The sequence below is a fragment of the Muntiacus reevesi genome, chromosome 18, assembly GCF_963930625.1.
Source record: "Muntiacus reevesi chromosome 18, mMunRee1.1, whole genome shotgun sequence".
Taxonomy (NCBI): domain Eukaryota; kingdom Metazoa; phylum Chordata; class Mammalia; order Artiodactyla; family Cervidae; genus Muntiacus; species Muntiacus reevesi.
Window position 1 is genome coordinate 35,967,912 of NC_089266.1, and position 19,163 is coordinate 35,987,074.

The window sequence follows — 19,163 nt, forward strand, 5'->3', positions numbered from 1 at the left end:
ATCTTTGCAGTGATGGCTACGGTCTAAAATGAGGTTTTGGTGATGGCTGCAGAACTTTGTAAATAGTCAGAGAATGGCACCTTCAGCAAGGCAAATTTTTATGGTATGGAAGTTATATCTTCATAAAGTTTAAAATATTGAAAGAGAAAAATACCTTGAAACTTCTGGACAAGAAGAGCCGAAGGGCCCTTCCAGAGCTCACTGACTGAGCTTCCTGGGGCAAACCTCCTCCCTCCTGACTCCCCAGTCAATGCTCTTCCCACAAAGACAGGCTCCAGACCCTGAGCTGACCTGTTTTCTTTTTCTCCCAGGATCGAAGTGAGCCTTTTGCAGAGTTTCAATCTCTGGAGGGGTAAAGTCCAACTTCTTATTCACCATCAAAGGCACAGAATCTGGGTCAGCAGAAAATGCACATTTTTTTCCGCAAGGAGTGAGGTCAAGGAGCAGGTGTCAGGCTGGCAAATTAAAAAGGAGGTCGGGAGGGGCTGAGACACACCATCTGCCTCCTGGCTGGGGCTGAGAAGGAGCTTCTGTTCGGAACCTGTGCAGGTCAAACAGGTGAGTACTTACAGAGAACAGGTGAGAGGGCTGAGCCGGGAGCGGGAGCATTTGCAAACCTGGGGCAGTGGAGGTTACTCCGTAGAGGGGGCTGAGGGCAGCCGAGCCCAGATCCGGGCTGGGCTGCTGAGAGTGGGGTGAGGCTGAGCGGAAGCTGGGGCAGGGCTGTCAGAAGGCAGAAGAGGGGAGAGCCACTGATTTTGCCTCGGTTAATTAAGAAAGACTTTTCTCCCCCTAGAAGAAATTACTCCCCTACCATCCACTCCCTGAAAACTTTTAATGGCAGCATAACTTCCAGAAAGTTGCACAAACCATTAGTGTAGAGCTCCATGGAATGCACACAATGCCTGAGCTCGACCTGCCATAACAAAGAACCACAGACTGGGCGACTTAAACAACAGACATTGATTTCTCTCTGTCTGGAGGCTGGAAATCTGAGCTCAGTGTGCTAGCCTGGTTGGATGCTGGTGATAGCCTCTTCCTGGCTTGCAGATGGCCACCTTCCCACTGTAGGTGTGTTTTTGGCTGTGTTGAGTATTGGTTGTGGTACACGGGCTCTTCGATCTTTGTTGCAGCATGCAGGATGTTTAGTTGCGGTACTCAAGTTCATGGTTGTGGTATTTCTGTTGCCTCATCCACTCAGGCCGTGGACTTTATTATGGTAGCTGGAGCAAACTGATACAAATTGCATTCTTATGCTCAGTGCTCACCTTATCTTGCTTAATCCCCATGCCAACCCTGCGGAGTAGGAGTAATTATGGCCTCCATGTCACAGACACGGGATTGGGGCTTGGAGGTTAATGACTTCTCCCAGGGGTTAACACAGGGGTGTGCCCGAACTTCTTTCCTTTTTCTGAAGATGTTCAGAGAGGCAGGCTTTGCTGTTACACCCATCTTACAGATGGGGAGACTCAAGCTCAGAGATTTGTTCTAAGTTGCTTAACCAGCAAATTGTAGGACCCAGGACTGAAGCAGGAGGCCTCTGGCTTAGGTGCTGTTGATTGCAGTGCATCAGTCTGGATAGGCCAGTTTGAGCTGCAGTAATAAAAACAAAACCCAGATCTTAGCGGCTTATGGCAACCAAAGTTCTCTTCTTGCTCATCCTGTATGTTCATCGTGGCTGACTAGCCATGCTGCTTCTGACCCTTCACCCTGAATCCAGGCTGACTGTGGCCCCTCTTTCCAACATTGCTGGAATTCTGGAGGGTCTCACATTGGCAATTAAATGCTCTAACTCCAAAGTGACAAGGGCTTCCCTGGTGGCTCAGCTGGTAAAGAATCCGCCTGCAATGTGGGAAACCTGGGTTCGATCCCTGGGTTGGGAAGATCCCCTGGAGAAGGGAACCACTACCCACTCCAGTATTCTGGCCTGGAGAATTCCATGGACTATATACTTCATGCAGTTGCAAAGAGCCGGATATGACTGAGCAACTTTCACTTTCCAAAGTGACAGTCACTGTTTTGCTCAGACTCATTGGCCAGAATTAGCCATGTAGCCCCAACCAAGGGCAAGGCCAGGGTGTTCATCCTACATGAACCCAGAAGACAGAGAGGGAGACAAGATTATTGAACAGCATGGAATGAATGAGTGAATGAATGCATACGATTAGAATCCCCATCTGAGTTTAGCTGGTGTTGATGGACCTGAGGGGGCTCCCCAGGGAGCTCAGTGGTAAAGAATTTGCCTGCCAAGCAGGAGACCTGAACTTGACCCCTGGGTTGGGAAGATCCTCTGGAGAAGGAAATGGCTACCAGCTTCAATATTCTTGCCTGGGAAATCCCATGGACAGAGGAGTCTAGTGAGCTACAGTCCATGGGGTTGCAAAGAGTTGGACACAGCTCAGCAATTAAACAGCAACAGCGGCAGATGGACCTGAGAAAGAATAGATATATACTTGAAACCAGTCGAGCATTAGGGCACTGGGGGCTCTTTGGGTCCTAAGAATAGGTTTAAAAATTGTGAAAATGTACTGGTGTTCTGTCCCCCTGCATCATTTACAGCCCCCCATGCCTGCATGTTCTTTGTTTCACCAAATCTCTTTGCCATTGACTGAGGGCAGTGGACCCATCCTACCCACACAGGCCCCATTCCGGGGGTGATTGATGACTACTGGACACACACAGACGGACACAGAAGGAAATTTCTGCTTCTTCCATGAGTCTCAGGCAGCTGCGGAGATGGCAATTTTTCATGTGAGTGTTAGCTGGGAGTCTTTCTCAGGCTCCCAAGCATAACTAAGCCCAGACAGGCTCTGTGAGATGAAAAGTAAAGCGTTGTTTTTATGATGCCATGAAAATCCTTCTTTTTCCCCCTAAAAGAGAAACTTATTTATTTCTGTGTGTGTATGGGTTTGCAGTAAGTGTGGAAGGATTAAGCCTTTGAAACTGTCGATTTATACCCATGAGCAATGTGAAGTCTTTGTCTCGGGGAGGAGAGAGACTGCCAAATCAAGAAAGAAAAAGTCAGGCCCCTTCACCACTGCACCCAGTGGCTCCTTCGCTAAAGGGTTACTGAGTACCCATTGACCGGGGTCTGGTGTCAGGGGACCCGGCTTCAAGGCTGTGCTGGATCGCTTTTTAGCTGTTTGTGCCCTGGACTTCATGTCTCTGAGCCTATTTCCTTCCGTATAAAGTGGGGTTTCACATGAGGACATAAAGATGAAATGTATTCATTCATTCATTCAAGCCAATATTGAGTGACTGCTATGGGCTAGTGCTGTTCTAACTGCTGAGGATTACTCCAGAGTGAAAGGAAAGTAAAGGACCCCTTGGGGGTGGGGGGACACAGATTTAAGTGCTATGAAGAAAAATCCAGCAGAGTAGGGGGTAAAGCATGTCAGCGTGCAGTGGAGTGGGGGTGTATTGGAGAGTCATGGAAGGCTTCTTGGAGGAGGTAACATTTGAGCAACTGATACAAGGGAGAGAACAGAAATGGGATACAGCGGAAATCATCATTGCAGACAATATTTTTGTACCTGTACTAAGTGTCAGGCAGCGTTCCAAGGGCTTTACCTGGATTCTTCATTAATCCTCTCTGTGCCCTGAGAGATATCATCATTGCACCCTATTTACAGAAGGCAAAACTGAGGCACAGAGTTAAGTGATTTGCTTAGGTCCCAGGGTTTGAACCCAGTGACATGGCTCTGGAAGCCACCATCCTAATCACCACACCACACCCCAGCCAGGGAGCCCAGGCTGGGATGAGCATTAATTTGGGACAAAGTGCTTTGCAGATGCAGAAGCAAATGTGAAAAGCCATTGCTAGTGTTTTCTTCAGGACGGGAAGCGAAATCTATCAGTACTCCTGGAACCCGTGGCCTGCTGCCCACTTCTGCCAATTTCCTCAAGAACAAGGGGGCATCGGGGAGACCTATGGCCTCAACTCCCTACATGACTCTCATCAGGCTACAGGAAAATGTAATGTGCTGAGGGGTGGGAAAAACTGACCAACAAAAGGAACAACTGCATTTGCTCTTTGTAAAATATGTCCACATGCCGAAAATACGGAAAATGGAGAAAAGAGGAAAAGTTATCCACGTCGCCACCATTTCAACACAAGCTCTGTTAATATTTTGGAGTATTTCCTTTTATCCCTTTTCAAGAAGGTGAGTGTTTTAGTAGTATGCCCCAGAAAATAAAGAACTCAAACATCTTAGAATATGTAGATGATAATATAATGTTATGTAACAGGAAAATATATGATATTGCACTATCTATTTAACTTCTATATTCTCCAAAGTATCAGCTCTCCCAAACAATTCAGGGCAACATTTACAGCCCTGTGGCAGATCACTAGAGACTGGGTTACAGGTTGGTCAGTTCACTCTGGGATTATCTGTCAGCCTGATGGCCACTTAACTATGCTTGTCACCTGTTCCTACGGTCACCAAGCATTTTGATTGTATACCCCTCTTAGGAAAGAACACTTTAGCATCTACTTTCAATATAGGCCTGTTTCTTTATAAATTGTACTAATACCAGTCTGCAGATTAAATATTAGTATGATTGTCACAGTTGATACTTGAGGGGCACCAACCCTTCTCAAAATAAAAAATTCAAGTATAACGTTCTAGTCAGCCCTCTGCATCTGTGGTTCTGCATTTTTGGTTCAACAGTACTTACTAATGAAAAACAAATCTACATATAAGTGGACCCACGCAGCTCAAACTCATGCTGTTCAAGGGTCAACTGTACTTGAACGTTAGTATAATATTTAACATAGTTTAATTTCTTATTTTTATATAAAAGTCCAGATGTTCTAATATTGTCTTCCCACATTATTTCTTGGGCTGCTCACATCCCTTGATTTAATCCCCGCTCTTCAAATCCAGAGAGTTTTGTAGACAGTCATGGGGTATCCTGTTGCAGTGCAAAAAGATGCTATTATACTTAAGGCTAAAGCCTGAGCCCTGAGAACTTGGGGATTCTGTGTTGGGGCCAATTTTCTTCAAGTCTGAAAGGACAAGGTGACCCCAGCTGACCAGCCAAATCCCAGTAGTAACTGGGATTTGGCTTCAACCTCCCCAGCCCGAGTCTTCTTTTCAAATATAATGGGGCCACAGACTACCATGTAGAGAGTGAATGAGGGCTTTGCTATGCTGGCTGGGAGGGAGCCAGGGTTCCCCTCACGTGCGTAGCTCTCCAGGGTCTCCTCTGTACGTGAGAATATTTGTAAAGTCCTTTACAGATGACAAAGCCCCTGTACAGCCATTATCTGGTTCAATTATCACAACACTGACCCTTTTAGAGTGAGAATGAGAGTGGGAAAAAAATGAGAGAGAGAAAAATGTAGGAGTGAGTTAAGCTGAAATGCTGAGACTGGTTCTTCTTATTTTTATTTTATCTGTTTTTGTTTTTATTAAAAGCCTGGGTCTTTTGGACACAGATATCTCTGTGTCCAGCCAGCAGTCAGGTGGGAGAAGCAGGCCTCTTCATGATCAGACTAGAGACAGCCATGGACTCAGTTTCCAGCAGTGACAACTGGCCCCAGGGGAGCTTGCTGTCCTGACCCTGAACAATGCAGAGGTGCATATCTGAGGTCTGGGTCTTGGCCAAGAGTCAGGGGTGAGGGGCCTTGCCTGGCCTCAGCCAGTTTAGCTATGATTAGCTATAGCCATGGGGAGCTGACCTTGCCTTCTTCTCAGAGGTTATCGAATAATCACTTTCTGAGGCAGGTGTTAATTTTATGCCCATTTTACAGATGAGAAAACTGTGTCTCAGAGAAGTTCACACCTGTTCATAAGCAACATAACCTGGTCTGCTTGACCTCAAAGTTTAACACCTACACTCTACTCTGTGAAAAAGGTTAGTAGAGAAGCACAGCTTACAGGAAAGGATTATGTAAAGTGACTCATTTGCCATCAATCAGACCAAAACAGCAAGAGAAAGAAATACATTTAAAAGCTCTCCAGAATTTGTCATTTGCTTGGGTTTATCCTGATTTACACAGGAATTGAAACAAAGCTTAAAAGATTGTATCCCTCAAAGGGGAAACCATAGTTCGATTATCCAGGGATTCCCCAGAAGCCAAGGATTGTTGTTCCGGGGGAGAAATTTTCAGACTCCCAAATGTGTGTGTGGGTGTCATAGCTGAGGAGGTGAAGGGGAGAGAGAGGCAGAGCAGGAGGAGAGAGGGTGGGACCCCCACGTGATCTCCCTGAGGGGCCGACCCCAGACTCCCCCTATCCGTCTCCTCCCAGGCTGCCCCGGGGCCTAGCTAAGTGTTTTAACTGTCGGCTCTGAAAAAGGCCATTTCCCGCCAAGACTATAAAATGGAAAAATGGAGAGGCCGTATGCACGGCAAAGAATCAAATGTGCAGAGCCTTCCACGGAATTTATAAATCAGTTACCAGGAGCATTAAAACGCCTCTTGCCGCACTTTATCTCCGGCTTCCTTTCTTCTCTTCTTCCAAATACCAAACACATCGTTCTTTTTTACTGGCTCTGGTGGACTCTTCAATGAAGTCTGTTCCTATTTCAGAATAAATATATGTGTATTCTCTTCTCTGACTCTGCTTGACTGCAAAACAAACAATGATGCATGCTTAGGCCGATTCTCCAGATGAATAGGAGAGCACGCGGTTTTGCTTGTCTTGGTCTGGGTGCTTTCCGGGAGCAGGAAGCATGGCTGGGCTGAGTACAGTGCCGCCTGCAGCACCCACATAACTTAGGACACGTAGTCTGGATGGAGTCAAGGCTGGTCTAGTAAAAGACAGGCGCACCGAACTGTACCCCAAGGTGTCCCTTAGATAGCTGTATCACTGCAGGGCTCACAGAGGCCCTCCCTGGGTCAGGCACTCTCCTAAGCCCATTACATTTATTGACTCAGTTTAATCTTCACAATAATCCCAGTCCTGTTATGATTCCCATTTATGGAAAAAGAAATGGAGGCATAGAGAAACTAGCTTTCCCAATATTAAAAAAAAATAATTTTGTTTATTTATGGTCAAGCTGGTTCTTTGTTGCTGCTCATGGGCTTTTCCCAGCTGGGATGAGCGAGGGCTACTCTCTAACTGTGATGCTCGGTCTTTTCATGGCAGTGGCGTCTCCGGTTGTGGAGAATGGGCTCTAGGGCACATGGGCTTCAGTAGTTGTGGCTCTCCGGCTCTAGAGCACAGGTTCAATAGTTGTGGTGCACAGGCCCAGCTGTTTCGTGGCAAGTGAATCTGCCTGGACCAGGGATCGAAACTGTGCCTCCTGTGTGGCAGGCGGACTCTCCACCACTGAGCCTCCAGGGAAGCCCCAACTTTCCCAGTTTGCTGCAACCAGTAGTTGGTGGTGCTGGGATGTGAATCCAGGCAGCCTGATCCAGCAACAGGGCTCATAAATGCCACCCACATTCTCTGCAGGAGAATTTCCCCACTTACCATAGTTCAGGGAGTCTTCTGGAATGCTGTTTACAATGAGAGGACAGAGCTGTGCAAACTACCAGTCTGCTTATTCCAGGACGTCTGTCTGCTGTGCTGGTATGCTGTGGACTGTTCCCATAACAGAGGAATCACTACCCTTTAAAACACCTTGATCAAGTCAATACTTTGAAGCTCTGATACTTTGGCCACCTGATGCGAAGAACTGACTCATTGGAAAAGCCCCCAATGTTGGGAAAGATTGAAGGCAGGAGGAGAAGAGGACGACAGAGGATGAGATGGCTGGATGGCATCACCAACTTGGTGGACATGAGTTTGAGCAAGCTCCAGGAGTTGGTGATGGACAGGGACGCCTGGTGTGTTGCAGTCCATGGGGTCGCAAAGAGTCAGACATGACTGAGTGACTGAACTGAACTGATCAAGTCATAGATGAGTCTTCTGCCAGGTGGAGGGCAGTTCAAGCACCGTCAGCTGAAGCAGGCCCACCCCAAGCCCCATAGTCCCTGGAAGGCTGCCCTGGGGAGAAGCCTAGGTCTGGGGATCCAGAGGAGAGAGTCTTCCTCCTGAGGCTTTGAGAAAGCTTGGCTGGGGAAAGAGGAGGTGAGGTGGTCTGAACAAAGAGCCTGGGCTGAGGGTACATCTTTAAGATGCCTGTGACACATGTAGGGTGATGAAGAGGGGCTTCAGAACCTGGCTACCTGGCAATACCCCAGCTCATGAATGCTGCATCTCTTCCTGATTGTCAGACTGTCTTCCTTGGAAGGTCTGCTGCATCTTCTGGAGATCACTGTGTGGGGTCCTTGCCAGACATCCAGACGCTGCTGGACTTGGCCACTCACCTTACACACAAGGTCTCTCTCTCCCGTTCCTTTCTGAAATTGGTCCAAGTGGGGCTCTTGATGGCTCCCTTATGGTCCATGCCCACGCACACACCCTCACCCTCACCCACACACCCACCCCAGTGTGTCCAGAGGATCTAGGGGGTAGTCTTGGTCTGGCACCCCCAGTGGGGTTGCTTGCCTTCTCTGAGCTTGGTTGAAGTTGGCACCTGGGATCCCCTTAACTCCTAAAGGCAGGGCTGTGGGACCCAGGGTAGCTGTCACCAGGAGCTGGCAGGAACGATTCTGTGTGAGGGGTGTTCGGGTGCTCCATCGGGAGCCCTCGTGACCTCACCTGTAGGGCCTCTTCCTGCCCTGGAATCCCACAGTCCTAAGTGAGAATCTAAGGGGGGATGTAGATTAAAGATGGCAGGTTATTGAGGTGGATGATGACCTGTAACTAAACAGCTGAATTGTAAGGAAAAAAAGGAAAAGAGTCAAGCCTGGAAGCCAGGGTGGTTTCACGGGAAACAAATCACCCTGGAGAATTTCCCTGGGAGAATCAGCAGCCCATTCTAGTGTGAAAACATGGAAAATGATCTCACAGTTGGACAACACTTCACAGTTGGGTAGCGCCTCCCTTGACTTTGATTTCTCCCCTGCCCCTCTCATAAGAGTCCTGGGAAGAAAGTCTGGGAATCTAACACCTTCAGTTTGCAGATGAGAACACTAAGAGAGGAGATGGGTTTGGCCCAGACTCGCTCGGCCCAGGGACAAGGTGTAGACTGCAACTCAACGTTTCCATCTCTGCTTCAGGGCCCTTTCTGTGGTGTGCATCAGGGTCTCTTGATTTTAGCAAGATATGCAACAATTTGCACAATCTCCTGGAGGACCAATTAGAGAAGTGTCACCAGGGTGATGGCAAGCGTGGTGACTTGAACATCAAGGCCCTTACTCTTTAACAACTGAATGTGGGATTCTCTGAAGCATCCCAACACAGCGGTCCTTCCATGGCAAGTGTACTAGAACCCCAGTCGGCTCCGTTGCCCTGCTCCTGCTCCCAGGTGGAGTTCCAAGTCTTGGATCATACTTCTCAGCCTGGGGCCTGGTGCTGCATTCCAGATTAGGACAATTTTCTTTCTCACCAACACACAAATCCCTCATCGGGGTGCCCAGTTATTTTTGAGTCCTCTGTGCGCAATCTTATCCCTCATTTCCAGGAACTGCATTGGCACCCGAGGCTCTTGCAAGTAGCAATTTACTAGAACAAAACCAAATCCCTAGTCAGATTCAAAAAGCAATGAAATAAATAGAATTGCATTTTTCCTTCGATGTCAGGCCGGTAGAGACACACCCAGGCAGGGGCTCAAAAGTACCTTGTTTGCTGTCCTTTTAAAGAGACACTGCTGGTCAATCAATCAGCCGCTTTCATTTAAACCTGGGAGCACAGAGGGAAACAGAGAACAAAAGCCGCTTTTCTCCTTCCAAGAGTCTCTGAGACCAGCTGTTCCTATTTCTTAAATCTGCAGACCCCCTACTCCCATCCTCTGAACCTTTCTCCTACTTCTTTTCCTCAGGAAATTTTCAGCAGGAAAGGAGCATCTGGAAACACAGGTTTCCATGGAAAAGACGGCAGGCTGGGCTTTGTTCTCATCTCCAGCTGATGGAGACGTGCCTTTGTGAAGGCGGCAGGGAGCGCTGTCGGGGTCACCAAGTGGTGGAAGCCTTCTCTGCCCTCCAGCACATCCTCTTTTTGCTGCGCTGTTCCACACACCGACTTCTCCCAGAGCTGACTTGATTTTAGCAGGACACAGAGAGCCTGTCCTGGGGCTTCTCTGATTGTTCCCTGTGTCTCCAGCCTGTGCTCCATCCCATGCTGCACTGCCTGCTTCTACCTGACCGGGAATGTGATTCAGCTCTGTTCATTTACGGCGCAGTGGTGGCCAGTCAGCAGGACCGAGCTGGCCATTTCCTTATTAGGGACCCAGAGAAAGGGGAGTGGTGGATGTTGTACATGGTAGGGTCCAAATCCCTTCTTTAGATATGAAGATCCACAGACACAGAGAGACCCAGAACTGGCTCAGGTGCACAGTGAGTGAGACACTGGGTCCCCTGGCCCCAAGCTGGGTGGTCTGTCCATTGATACATGGAGCCCAAGATTTGAGTCGGCCCTCCCAAGCCATGTCCTTGGTAGGGGAAGTGGAATGAGATATCTGGCAGGGCTAAGCTCTGTGGCAGAATGATAAATGGCCCCCTTGCATTGCTAGGAAGTGGGTTCTGGGAACAAGGGCAGCCAACGGAGCCATTTATCCACCTCCCAGTCAGCCATGGGCCAGCACTTTGGGGAGTAAAGAGAGGGGAGGCTACGGGCACTCCAATTTGTTACTGGCAGAGACTGCCGTTGGGGGTGGACCAGAGCCTCAGATGTGAGGTCTGTCTGTCCTACAGGTCAGGGCTAGGCCAAGAACATCCTTTTAATTTCAACTGCATTTAAAATCAGAGCTTTAAAATTTATGTTAATGGCAACTCTGAGCCTTGAAAGTTCATGTGTGCGTATATAAGATACATATAATTTTTTTTAATGGTGTAGGATACAGGCTGTGGTAAGATAAGAATTCTCAGACATAGGTGATGAAAGAATAATTTTTTAGAGGCCATTTGGCAAGTGTCTGTGAAAGCCTTAAAATATTTATACTCTTTGTCTTAGGAATTCGATTTCTGGAAATACATCCTAAGAAAATGATTATAGATGAAGAGGAAGATGTTTATAGCAGCACTAAATTAGTTTCAATCTTAATACTTGGCTATTAAAATACAATGGTAAACTATGGTATATCCATTTGGAAAATTATTACGAATCATTTAAAAATGAGGTAAAGAATTCTAATGATATAAGAAAAGCTTATGATACAATGTCTAATGAAGAAAGTAGAGTATTGAAGTCTAAGCCTTGACTGATCGGACTGATTTTTTTTTTCTGTTTTGCAATGCAAGTGTCTGACTTAAGCTTTGATTTCGAAGGCATCTATTTAAATAGGTATCTACTTCAAAGCTTCCCAGGTGGCACTAGTGGTAAGGAACCTGTCTGCCGATGCAGGAGACATAAGAGACGTGGGTTTTATCCCTGGGTCGGGAAGATTCCCCTGGAGGAGGGCATGGCAACCCACTCCAGTATTCTTGCCTGGAGAATCCCATGGGCAGAGGAGCCTGGCAGGTTACAGTTCACAGGATCACAGAGAGTCAGACACGACTGAAGAGATTTGGCACGTGTGGCACTACTTCAAAGCTGGCTATGGAGACTAAACACGTGGCCAGTCACACCAGGCCACCTTCCCTCATGGAAGGGTCTCTGTTTTAGAGGTTGTAGTTGATTTCAATAACGAACCATTCGGGACGCTCCTTCTTTTTCTTTTCTCACTTCAAATTCCAATTCTTCTGTTTTAAATGCACCAATAAAGACTGAGCTGTAGGAACCCTAGGCCCCTCCCAGGACCCCAGTAAAGGCAGAACCCCAGACTCGTGACATGTGCGCACTCTCTCTCCCTCTGCAATCTTGTTCTGTGGCCCCCGAAGGCTGTGTGATTTCCAGGTCTTACAAGTAATAAACCTTTATGTTTTTTCAAAGCTTCCTGATGGTTATTGCTGAGGAGCATCTTGCAATCATAATAAGGACCACAAGGGCCCGTCCAGCTGCAGCATCGCTTATTGATAGGATAAGACCACACAACATACACATACAATAGGCAATACATATACGTATACTCATTTTTTAAAAAAAACTTGCTTATTTATTTTTGGCTGCACTGGATCTTTATTGCTGCGCATGGTAGTAGTCAAAGTCACTCAGTCGTGTTCGATTCTTTGTGATCCCATGGACTATATAGTCCATGGAATTTTCCGGGCCAGAATATTGGAGTGGGTAGCCTTTCCCTTCTCCAGGGGATGTTCCCAAACCAGGGATGGAACCCAAGTCTCCCACAGTGCAGGCAGATTCTTTACTGGCTGAGCCACCAGGGAAGCCAAAGAATACTGGAGTGGGTAGCCCATCACTTCTCCAGCAGATTTTCCCGACCCAGGAATCGAACCGGAGTCTCTGAATTGCAGGCGGATTCTTTACCAACTCAGCTATCAGGGAAGCCCATTGCTGTGCATGGGCTTTCTCTAGTTGTGGCGAGTGGGGGCGACTCTTCATTGTGGTGAGCAGGCTTCTCGCAGCGGCTTCTCTTGTTGCGAGGCACGGGCTCTAGGGCGCATGGGCTTCAGTAGTTGTGGTGTGCAGACTTAGCTGCCCCTAGGCATGTGGCATCTTTCTGGATTAGGGATCAAACCTGTGTTCTCTGCTTTAGAAGGAGGATTCTTAACCACTGGACTACCAGGGAAGTTCAATGTATATATTTATCTATCATCTATCTTTTCAGTCTTTTGTTTTTTTCTTTTGGTCATGCAGTGTGGCTTGCAGATCTTAGTTGCCTAACCAGGAATGAAATCCATGTCCCCTGCGGTGGAAGCAGCATCCCACCCACTGGACTGCCAGGGAATTCCGTCTTTCAGTCTCTTTTTAAAATTTCTACATAATCTTAGAAAGATGGGCAAGAAGGAGGCAGGTCCAGTGTCTGCAGCAGCTTTTCTCTGGAAGCGGGGGGATTTGGGATGATTTTAAACACTTTCCTTAATTTTTTTATGCTGGTCTTGTTAGCAGTCCCAAGTTTATACACACAGTGAGGCCAAACAAACTGGAACTTGAGAGTTTGGAGCATAGAGAGGTTTATTGCAGGGCCATGGAAGGAGAGGGGCATGCCTGCCCCTACCCTAAAGTCCCTGAAGAATTTCAGCAAAGCATTTTTAAAATCAGGTTTTTTTAGGAGATAGTTGCTTTATAATGTTAGTTTCTGCTCTACAACACAGTGAATCAGCTGTATGGATATGGATGTATCCATATGTAACAGATATGGGTATCTGTGTGTGCCTGCAGCGTGCTAAGTCGCTTCAGTCATGTCTGACGCTGCCAGACCCTGTGGACTGTAGCCCACCAGGCTCCTCTGTCAATGGAATTCTCTAGGCAAGAACGCTGGAGTGGGTTGCCATGCCACATATATCCCCTCTTTTTTGGACTTCCTTCTCATTTATCCCCCATTTTTTTTTTTTTTTTTTGGATTTCCTTCTCATTTAGGCCTCTGGGTCAGGCCCCATCTGCTGGGGGCACTCTGGAGTGGATCAGGCCAGGGAATTCAAAGTTAGTTTATACTTCAGGGCATGTGCCGGCCAGGCATGGGGGATGGGGGTGGGGGGCATGTGATCCCAGCTCAGGGATGGTGCTGACGCCAAATCCTGCAGGTCCTAAGGAGAGGACCTGAATTCAGAGGACCTGCATTCTAGCAATGGAACTAGAGGAAGCATTCTAGCGATGGAACTGTGAGGAGTAAGCCAGAAACATTCAACTGTCCTTGGGCTGATGTAAAGCATCCTGACCACCTCCCAGGCTGGGAGGATGGCTCCCGGGGAGGGAGTTAACACAGCCATGGGGTGAGGGAGGTGGGACGCTGAGCCCATGCTTCTCTGGTTTCAAGCCTTTTCCAGCTTGTCTTGGAAAAGCAAATGCATGACTGTTGGCATCCCCTTCCCGTGGGTGGGCTTGGAAGAAGCATTAAGCATCTTATTCTCAAAGCCCTGGAATGTCAATGATAGCGGTCCCTGCCGGACTGCTGGGGGTTGCCTTCTCCATTCCAGCCACCTAGACTTGGTGTTGCCTGAAAGAGGCTCTAAAAGCCAGGCTTTATTCGGCTTTATTCAGCTGCAAAGTCAGTGGGAGCCTGGGAGGCCGGCTGGGCACGTGCAGAGAGCTGTCTTTGCAGAGCCTGGGCCTGTGAGCCGCCTGGCTCTGAGCTGAGCAAGGGGGGCCAGGCCCTGCCTTTCTAAGCCTTCAGATTTCCTACCATCTGCTTAGTCGGACCGCCTGTTTAAATTCTCTACTTGTCTCGCCTTCCACAAAATAATTAGCATCCATTTGTTCCTAGAGCTCGCGTGGTGACATTAGTCATTGTAGGAGCTTTCAGCGCAGCTCACAGAAATTTCCATTTGATGTAAAGTTGAAAATGGCTTTCGTGGGACTCTGCAGGGCCCCCCTCACTTCTGCTCTCTCACCAGCATCTGGCGCCTCCGTTGGTTCCCTCCCACCCGTTTCTTTGTTGCAATCTGAGTGATGATAAGGGGGAGTGGAGGGTGATGGGGTGAGAGGGGACACCATGGGGAAGGAGACTCACTAGGGGAGAACCCATCAGGGTGGGAGGGGGCCTGGGCTTTGGTAAGGGAGCGATTTTTGTGCTGGGCTGTGAAGGAGCTCTGTCCAGCTCAGACACACGATTTGCTGTGGAAAGGCTCTCGGATGTAATATCTGCTGCACAGAACTAAGCAGAGCAACCTGCTTCCCGCCTGAGTGGCTCAAGGTCCTTTGGCTTTTCTTGAAAGCAGTCACTTTCCCTTTCTGAGAACTCATCTACTCTAGTGTGGGTTAATTGCACACTCCTGGGCCGGTGTCCTGGCTCTCCTACAAGTCATGAACACTGGGCATGTAATTCCCTGAAATCATGCCTCACCCTCTCTAGGCTGCAAAACCCGCTCATCTACATGATTCTTCAAATGACTTGCTAGGTGGGCATTAAGATCCTATCTGAGACACAGGGAGGTGGAGGGAGCTGCTTTGTGATTCTGGGCCTTTCTTTGCCCATCTGTAAAAAGGCTAGGTAGAGCAAGATGCTCTCCAAGGGGCTGTGCATATTCAGCTTCTCCCAGATGGTGTGCATTGGGACTGAGGGATTTCGTCCTGTGTGGGTCCATAAAGTGGACCCTTCACTGGATGGCACTGGTGGGCCCTGGACCATGGCAAGCTGCAAGGTATTGTAGGATGCCTTGGTCTGAGATGTAAGACAGATCTGGCTTCAATTTCAGGCTCAGCTCTTTTTTAGCTGTCTGGCCCTGGGTAAGTGGCATCTCTTAGCTGGCTCTCAGCTTCCTTCCCATGCACAATGGGTTTGGGTGGGGGATAGTGTCATGATCCCCTTTGTCTGCCTCACTCGAGTGTGAGCTTCAAGTTGATGTGAGAATGCCGTGTGGACCAGACAGATGTAAAGGTGTGTTTGGTTCTTTTGTGGAAACAATACACGCAAATTGTACAAAATTTAAACACTCTGAAAGGACGATGAAAAATAACCTTCACCCTCATCCTGATTCTTAGTTTTGCACTTCTGCTCCCTAGAAACAACCCAGTCTTAATTTCTTGAGTGCTCTTCTTTAGAGATTCTCTACATGTCCAGTCTATAAACATGTATCTCATGAATAGAGGACGTTTAGGATTTTAAGGAATATTTGTTCCTAAGTATTTCCTCTCCTCCTTCTCCCACGAGCATACACCCTTGCTCTATTGATCTTGGACTTGGCCATGACTTGCTCAGGCTAGTGGGATATTAGTAGGTGTGACATGAGTAAATATTCGAAATATGCTTACTTGCTGGAGCTCTCCTTGTGCTCTGCTCTGACCATGACAGAAACATGCCCCAAGTAGATGGCTGGATGGTCCTAGAAGGAGAAACATGTGGATTACAGCTGTTCCAGGCTATCTGTAGTCCCCCAGTCTGAAGAAGTGCAACTGACTACATATTTTTGAACCTGATAATGAATGCTTATTGTTGTATATCAATGATTTGAGGGGTTGTTTGTTATGTTGCAATAGCTGATTGATACAATGTCTGTTGTTGTTCAGTTGCTAAGTCATGTCTGACTCTTTGGGACCCCATAGACTGCAGCATGCCAGGCTTCCCTGTCCTTCACTATCTCCCAGAGTTTGCTCAAACTCATGTCCATTGAATCATGTCCATCTCATCCTCTTCCACCCTCTTTTCCTTTTGTCTTCAATCTTTCCCAGAATCAGGGTCTTTTCCAATGAGTCGCCTCTTCCCATCAGGAGACCAGAATATTGGAACTTCAGCTTCAGCATCTGTTTTTCTAATGAATATTCAGGGTTGATTTCCTTTAGGATTGACTGGTTTGGTCTCCTTGCAGTCCAAGGGACTCTCAAGCATCTTCTCCAGTGTTTATGTACAGTTTAAAAAAAACAAATGGAAGCAATGTTTATATATTCACATGTTATTAAGGATCTTGGTTTCTTCAAATAATAAGTGTTGGGAGAAATACGTCTTAGAAATTGTTCTTTATTGAGACATGTTCATGTATTCCATTCTTTGCAACGGCTATATAATATTCCATTGTCCATGGTGGAGCATGTTACTTATTGATGGACATTTAGGTTGTTTCTGGCTTTTCCTGTTACCACAAATACTGTAATGACTCACAATTATTTGTAGGACAAATACATAGAAGGAGAAATTACTAGATCAAAGGGTATGTTCAAAGAAGTTGAATCAATTTCTTCTCCCACAGCCAGTATATGACAGCTGCTGTTTCCCCATGCCGGGGATAATACTGGGAAGATAGCTCTTTACCCCAGCAATAAGCCTTCTGACTTTCCATCTACAGCCCCATGGTCTTCAAGGCTCACCACAAGCTTTCTAAAAAGCAGTGTTTTCCCAAAGTGGTATATGATTTCAGGTGGCACCAGGGAATGATTTTTAAAAGGTGCGCAGACCAGACACTCACTAACACTGAATCACGTAGAAAGAAAATTATCCCCTTCTCAAGTCTCTTTCACTCCTCTGATGACATTAAGGATAAAGTCCCACTGGGCCGCTGATGTATTTTAGTCCTAGCCAGTAGTTGCTAATTTCCCTTTTATCAAAAAAGGAAGAGGTCTTGAGCTCCAAGCTTTCCATGGCAGTAATACCTGGCTTTCATTGTATTCATTTTTACCACTTACTTAGAAAAAAAAAGGTCTATTTATTTAATTTGGCTGCACTGGGTCTGTGTTGCTGTGCAAGGGGTTTTTCTAGTTGCGGTGAGTTGGGGCCGCTCTCCAGTTGCTGTGCACAGACAGCCTTCTCGTTATATTGGCTTGTCTTGTGGTGGAGCACAGGCTCTAGGGTGTGCAGGCTTCAGTACTTGTGGCGCGTGGGCTCAGTAGTTGCGGCTCCTGGGCTCTGGAGCACAGGCTCAATATTTGTGGCACACAGGCTTAGTTGCTCCATGGGATCCACCTGGACTGGGGATCAAACCCGTGTCTCCTGTTTTGACCGGTGGGTTCTTTCCCACTGAGCCATCAGGGAAGCCCTACTGGTTACTTTTATTGTGACTAATGACTGTCTTTTTTTTTTTTTTTTCCACTTTGGGTGATGATGGCATGTTTCCCTTGAAAAGAAAAGTTTATTTCATTAGCAAAAGAGCTACTTTTGATGTTATAAAATATATCATATATACAAGAGTTTATGTAACTTACACAGTTTAAGAACAGTAAAACAAAGCCCATGTTTCTAAAACAGTATCTCGAAGCTACCTGGGATACGGGAACTTTTCCAAGAGAAGGATGGCCATCGTTCCCCCCTCCTCCCTCAGCCTCCAACACAGGAACCACCCGGATACCACTGATGCTTATGCTGTGACAGCTCTGTCTCCTTTGTCAATTGTACCAGCTTCTAATTTTAATAAATGACCAAAGCAAACATTACTGATCACTCTTTTTTTTTTTGTACCAAGCCCTATTTTGAGCACTTTACAAAGAGTGTTTCACTTAAGTCTCCCAGCAACCATGAGATGGTAGTAACAAGAGAAAAAAATTCAGTAAAAAATAACAGTTTGTGGTCAGATTCTTTTTCTTTCTGTGAAAATGATTTTAGATCTAAGAGGGGTAGGGATAGTATGGAGCCTTCATGTATACCTTTCACCCAACTACATTTACTGCTAACATCTCACACAACCGTAGTACAATGATTGAAAACCAGGAAGTTAACATTGATTGGATGCTATTGACTAATCTTATTCAAATTTTACCAGTCTTCCCACTAAGATCCTTTTTCTGGGTCCAGGATCTAATTCAGGATCCTATATCACTTTTTTTGGTAGTCCTGTCTATCTAATTTTGTTCAATCTGGGATAGTTCCTCAGGTTTTCTGTACCTTTTGTAATCTTAATGCTTTTGCAAGAAATGGTTAGTTATTTTGTTGACTCTCAGTTTGGGTTCATCTAAAGTTTTCTAATGAACACCATGGAAGTGATATATTCCACTGCTCATTGCATTATACCAGGAGTTATCTGTTTGTTTCTGGTAGTGTTTTATCTTTCAAAAATATTAAGTAGAGATATTAATATGCCTACAAACAGAGGTCGTGAAGTTTTGCTTTTAACTGAAGTGTAGTTGACTTATGGGCTTCCTTGGTGGCTCAGTGGTAAAGAATCCGCCTGCCAATGCAAGGAGTGTGGTTTCAATCCCTGGGTTGGGAAGATCACCTGGAGAAGGAAACAGCAACCCACTCTAATATTCTTGCCTGGAGAATCCCATGGACAGAGGAGCCTGGTGGGCTACAGTCTGTGGGGTCACAAAGCATTGGACACAACTTAGTGACTAAACAACAATATATTTGACTTACAATGTTGTGTCAGCCTCTGCTGTACAATGATTCAGTTTTACCCATGTATACTTTTAAAAATATTCTTTTACATTACGGTTTATCCCAGGAGATTGTTCCCTTTGCTATACAGCAGGACCCTGTTGCTTATCCGTTCTAAACATAATAGTTTGCATCTATTAATATTAATACCAACCTCAAATTGCATTATACCAGAATGTGTGTGTGTGTGTGTGTGTGTGTGTGTGTGTATGTGTGTGTTAGTTGCTCAGTCGTGTCCAACTCTTTGTGACCCCATGGGCTGTAGCCTGTCAGGCTCTTCAGGCCATGGGATTCTTCAGGCAAGGATACTGGAGTGGGTTCTCGTTCCCTTCTCCAGGGGATCTTCCCAACCCAGGGAAGTGAACCTGGAT

General features: G+C 46.7%; 1 long non-coding RNA gene across 5 annotated transcripts in view; it reads left to right on the forward strand.

The window, feature by feature from the left end:
* Positions 1-338: 338 nt before the first annotated feature.
* Positions 339-19,163, forward strand: part of LOC136150043 (uncharacterized) — a 39,509-nt gene continuing 20,684 nt past the window's right edge. For 3 of the 5 annotated variants that reach the window (XR_010659737.1, XR_010659741.1, XR_010659739.1), the window contains exons 1-3: positions 339-558; positions 2,641-2,751; positions 5,759-5,862. This is a non-coding gene — a long non-coding RNA (uncharacterized lncRNA). Of the gene's footprint in view, positions 559-2,559; positions 2,752-5,758; positions 5,863-19,163 lie in introns of all 5 variants that reach the window. The other 2 variants (XR_010659738.1, XR_010659740.1) reach the window with 2 other exon arrangements.